The sequence below is a fragment of the Hemicordylus capensis genome, chromosome 4 (genome assembly GCF_027244095.1).
Source record: "Hemicordylus capensis ecotype Gifberg chromosome 4, rHemCap1.1.pri, whole genome shotgun sequence".
NCBI lineage: Eukaryota > Metazoa > Chordata > Lepidosauria > Squamata > Cordylidae > Hemicordylus > Hemicordylus capensis.
In genome coordinates, this window is record NC_069660.1 from 250,754,085 (window position 1) to 250,759,876 (window position 5,792).

Here is a 5,792-nt window from a genome sequence, read left to right on the forward strand (position 1 = left end):
CCGCTTAGAGAGCTCCGGCTATAGAGCGGTATATAAATGTAAGTGCTATTGCTATTGCTATTGCTATACTGTTCTTATGTTCCTATGATACTGGCTTCACTTTTCATAATGGAGCAGACAGTGGACTCATTGATGTGATAATGGCATGCAATGGATGCTGCACCATGAGCCACCATATACAGCAGCTTCACCTTCTTGCCCAAGGGCAACACTTTGCAAGCTCTTTTGCCACTCCCCTCAGCAGAGCTCACTGCTCTGTGCTTGCTTATTTTGAAGGAAAATTTGTGGATGAAGGAAACATTTACACAATGTTGTGATGTAAAGTACAAAACAGTAATTGTGACAGAAAATCCACTCCCCCACAATAAAATTGATAAAGTACAGGACAGGACAGCACAGTATTCTAAATGATAATTAAAATCAATTTACAATGGATGCTAAAAATCAGTTTTCAATGGGAACTTAATATCAATTTTAATGGATACAGTTAATTTTCAATGGATACTTGAGATCAGTTTTCAATGGATACAGTATTTAAAATAAATTTCCAATAGATATTAAAATCAATTTTTGTGTGTTCTGTACGTATTTAAAAACAAATCTTAAAGGGCAATTAAATTTTTAATTGCTATTGAAATTAATTACAATTATATGGTAGGGTGTAGTACCATAATTAATTACCAAGATTAAAAAAATTTTTAATTTGAATTTTTAAATGAGAAAATGGAATTTCATAAAAATTGAAATTAAATTGATTACAGTTATAATTAAATTTATAATAGGTGCTGGTTATTACCTACGAAGCCCCTGAACGGCTTGGGACCAGGGTACTTAAGAGAGTGCTTTCTTTGTCATAAACCCATCCACCTATTAAGTTCATCTGGGGAGGTCAGATTATGGTTGCAACCAGTTCATTTGGTGGCAACTCGAGACCAGGCCTTCTCTGTGGCTGCCCTTGGGCTTTGGAATATGCTCCCTGTCAAAATCAGAGCATCTCCATTTCTGGTTGCTTTTAGAAAGACTCTCAAGACACACTTGTTTTCTCAGACTCTACATTGAAATTAATTTTAAACTGTTTAATTGTTCTATCCTATGAAATTGTTTTAATTTTTTATTCTGTGAAATTGGTTTAATTGTTTTAACTCTGTTTTTTTTAATTTGTTGTTTTCAATTGTGCACACCACCTAGAGGTACACATATCAGGAGGCATATAAATAAATCAACAGCTAGCTAGCTAGCTAGCTACCATCTTACCAGCACTAAACAGTGCTGCAAGAGGTTCCACTGATAATCTCCACAGGAATGGAGGAAGAAAAGCTTCCAAAGGGCTGCCCCAGGCTTGCAACGGCTCCACAAAAACACACAAAAGGGCACCAAAAGCTTGAGAGCAATGGCTTCAAAACCATCTCAATTGCTCCCTGAGGATGGCAAAGGCTGCCAAATACTCTTTCAATTGGTGTTTTTTTTTAAAGCAAAGCATACACATAAAATGCATAGCAAATCGCTTTTCCATCCTCCTCCAAACTCATTTCAATACTCACAGACAAAGTGCAGGGAGAGTACAACCATATATGGATGGATCCACATGTCAAAAACCTGGGAAACACAAGACCCTATGCTGCGAATACCAAGGTTGGATATATATTTCCCAACCAAGGATATGTGGAAATAGCAGGACCATGAATAATGGGGGACATCTGTATTCGCTTGTCACCGGACACATATCTGCGCCTATATCACTTCTGCGAAGTGGCCAGCATGTGCCTTAGAGAAGAGAGAGAGTGAGAGAGGGAGGGAGGGAGGTGCCACATTTGCGTGTAATGCAAAACTGCAGTTAGGGTAGCGGTTGGATTTGTGTACATCCGAATGTGTGAAACCACAGTTTCCCAGAAAAGTGACCTGCAGTTTCCCTTGCCAAACTCCAGTTTGAACCTTCAGTTTGTAGTGAGTTTTGCTGCCCCAACCTGAGGTTCTGCAGTGGCAGCATTATGTCCTAATGTGGACACTGCCATAACAGAAGTTTTGTGCTGTTTCCAGAACTTCAATCATAGAGAGGGCAGCCCAGACCCACCCAGGATCACACCCGCTCCATGCCTACAGCACTCCTCGCTGGCCACGTCTCTGAGCACTTTTGCGGCCCCCCTGTCTCCAATCTAATAGAGCAGTTGCCCGGCAACAGGGTTGCCACCACATCCCATTCCAAGGTTGTAAGCCTGCCAAATGAGAAAGTTACAAGGGGGCATGCCCTCTTCCCATTCTGTCCCTTGTTCCCCCCCTCCTGGCAAGACGGGATGAAAGATGGGCGCTATGTGCTTTGCTCTCCAAAAATGGAGTGATAAAGATGTATCTTCACAAGCACATGCAGTTGAAGTGGCAACATAAACAGGGCAACCCCATTAGATCGCTGGGATGGTAACATATGGCGGGGTGGCAATACCTAGGTTGGGTTTAAAAGGCAGCCCCACCCAGGAATTCTTGAATGGCTCAGGTCCAATTTTTGTAAAATGATGTTGGGGAACTGGAGCCCAGTCCCTTCCCCTTGTTTGAATGCATGCGGTCCCTAGGCTTACTCAGGAAAAGAGCTGGGCAGCAGGATCATCATTGCCTGCAGTGAAAGGAGAGATTCCTCACATGTGATGAGGATGGATGCTGCTCCTGAGTGGACTGCATTCTCATGAAAGTGGAAGGCCATGGGGATACCCCTTCACAATTAATGAGAAGAACCGTCGCGGTGGGGAGCAAGGGAGTTGGGTAGAATAACTAATAATATGTGACCAAAGCCCTTCTTCCATGGACCACTCTCAGCTATGGATACATGCATGCGGGCCAGACGGCAGAAGCCACTCAGCCTGGTTCCTCCACACAAATAAGTTGCAGGGACAGGTACCCCAGCAATAGCTCTCCCTGTCTCGGCGACTGCTGAGAACAAGCAGTCAAAGCAGGTCCTCTGCCAGCCCACCCACACCTTTGAACCTATCAATCTTTATTTCTGGCTGGAACGGCAACCCAACTCTCCTGGAGTCACAGACAACCAGGGTCCCCTCTCCTGTGTTTCTCTCTGGCAGCAGATCTGCATATGCCTGTCCGAACCTAGGAAATTTGAATGAGAGTAAAGATCTGTCCCCAGTCCCAGTGTTTCTCCAGTCTGCCCACCCAGCATCCTCCTGCTGTCACAAATTGTGCTTGTGTGAGACTGTTTTGTTCCGGGGCTCTTAAGGGCGGTGGTACAATTGCTGTCAGATGAAAGGCTTGCATGGCATTTAAATGGCATTTAAATGCCCTTTCCCAGCCGTGGGTGGTCAATTCTGAAAAGGCATGATCGTGCTCAGCATGCCTTCTTGAAGATCGTTGCCAGTGGCTGCCACCCTGCAGACATTCCGATGCCTTTCTCACAGTCTGGTGACGTGAGTGCTACAGAGCTTGCTGGGATGTGGACTCAGTGGACAAGGAAGAGGGAGGAGCTCCCCGTTCGAGAAAACAGAGGTTGTTGGGCTGAGGTTGGGTGAATATCTGTGATGCAATTCATGATCAGAAAAATTAACCATTGTTCAGCAACCCCTGGTTTAACGTTATGTGCGAATACGGAGAGAGAGAGAGAAAGAGAGAGGGGGAGGGGGAGAGAGAGAGAGAGAGAGTTCTATGCTGGTGTATGTATGAATTAAGAAACTGTATGAGTGGAACTAATCGCAATAATCTTTCCCACCTGTGCAACATCCCTCCAGAAAGTGAGTTTCATAGTATCACTGTGTGTGTGCATGTGTGTGGTGCGTGCACACACACACACACGCACGCACACACTTGGGAACAGAATGAAAAGAAGTAATTGAACAGTCATTGGAGTTATTCGGGACTCACTGGTGACTTGAATAGGATTACCCCAGTCAATTTTAATGACTGTGTTATTATCTGGCATGGCAGTAAAGGAAGATGGCAGTGAGCAATTGTTTTTATGCCCATATAGATATACTACTCCATTTATTGCAGGACCATTTGGACATGCACTATTATGGCCCTTTGGAATTTAAACAGCATCCACTAGCTTTCTGACTTTTAGAAAGACTGAGGTCATTTTTAAGAAAGTGTTTCTGCCACTGGAACACATTTCATAGTGAAAGATTGTGTCTTTCTGCGGTTAATTTACTGTTCTCTGGCTTCTGACCAAAATAAATCCATTTAAAACATTGTCATTTTAATGTCCTAGCAGCTCTCCTTACTTCTCCATTTGATTTGGGGAGCCAGAGTTAATTGATAGCAAAAACTACATTCCTCCCCCCAGCTAAACAGATGGAAAATCAAGGCGCACGCAGGAAGTGTTACTTAGACAATCACACGTAATCGCCTCTTGTCAGCTTGGCATATCACTCCACTATTTTTGGCCAAGTAACTAATGCTGTGATACAATGCATTTAAAACAAAAACAACAAAAAAAACCCACAACAACCCGTTCTTAAGTTTCAGCCACAACTATCTTTTTCTGCATTTGATAAAAGAATGTGATAATTGGATATCATTCCACTTCCACTGCCAGCGTGGGCAGTACTGGCAGGGAAACATAGCTATCCGTCCACATTTTATTGGGTTTTGAACAAGCATTCTTTTTCTACACAAACAATAAGCAAAAAAGGCAAGTTTGTTCCAAGGAAGTTACAATCTATATGATGGCAGTGGAGAGAAATCAGAGGGAAGGGAGCAGAGAGGACTCCCAGCATGGCTGGTTGGTCTCCTGTCTGTGGCAGGATAGCTGGGTGGCAAATGTGGGGTTAAAAGTGGTCAGGTCCTTGTGGCAACACAGAGCCAGGCAGCAGCTTCTCAAACAGAGGACTTACCTGGGCGTGGTCAGGGAGAGATAGGTGGCTGGGATGGGTTGGGAAAGGGCTTGCTCTGTAAACAAGGGCTGCTACACCAGGTGATGGAGCTTTGCCTGGGTTCCTCCTGTCCTATCTTCTTGCACCTGTTTCCTGGCCATCCAGCTACCTCTTTGAAGCCCTCTGTTAGGTATATAGTTTGTGCTACTATTCAATAAAGTTGTGGCCAGGCACATTGGCCACCCCCCCCCCCACCATGCAGTATTATGTATCACCTCCTTCTGGTCTTGTGGGAGCAAGCATGAATTGTCCCCTTTGCTAAGCAGGGTCCGCCCTGGTTGCATTTGAATGAAAGACCACATGTATGAGCACAGACAGTTATTCTCCTGAGGGGGTGGGGCCACTCTGGGAAGCGCAACTGCATGCTTGCATGCAGAAGGTTCCTTCCAAGTGCAGAAGGTTGGCATCTCCAAGATAGGGTTGCCTGCAACATTGGAGAAGCCACTGCTAATCTGGATAGACAATACTGAGCAGATGGACCAATGGTCTGACACAGTAGAAGGCAGCTTCTTGTGTTCCTAGTTAGAGAGAGGGGAGAGAGAAGAGGCAAAGGCAAAAAAAAAGTGGTGCTCATCTATAGTATACGTACATGGTCTTAGTTACATTGGCAGAAATGAAAGACAAAGGAGTATATTTGGTTCTGGATATTCCCTAACATTTGAAAGAACCACCACAAACATCAGAGAGTCTGGCACATATACTGTACCTACTTCTGCTTTCATACATGGATTGCTCTTACTGGATTTGGCCATTAGTCTCTTAGGATTCACATATACACTCATTAGCATGTGTAATGGAGCATCACTAGTATTAATATCATTGATATTTTATTGATTGATTGATTTGATTTGATTTGATTTGTATACCACCCTTCCAAAATGGCTCAGGGCGGTTTACAATTAATAAATTGATATAACCAAAGCCGAA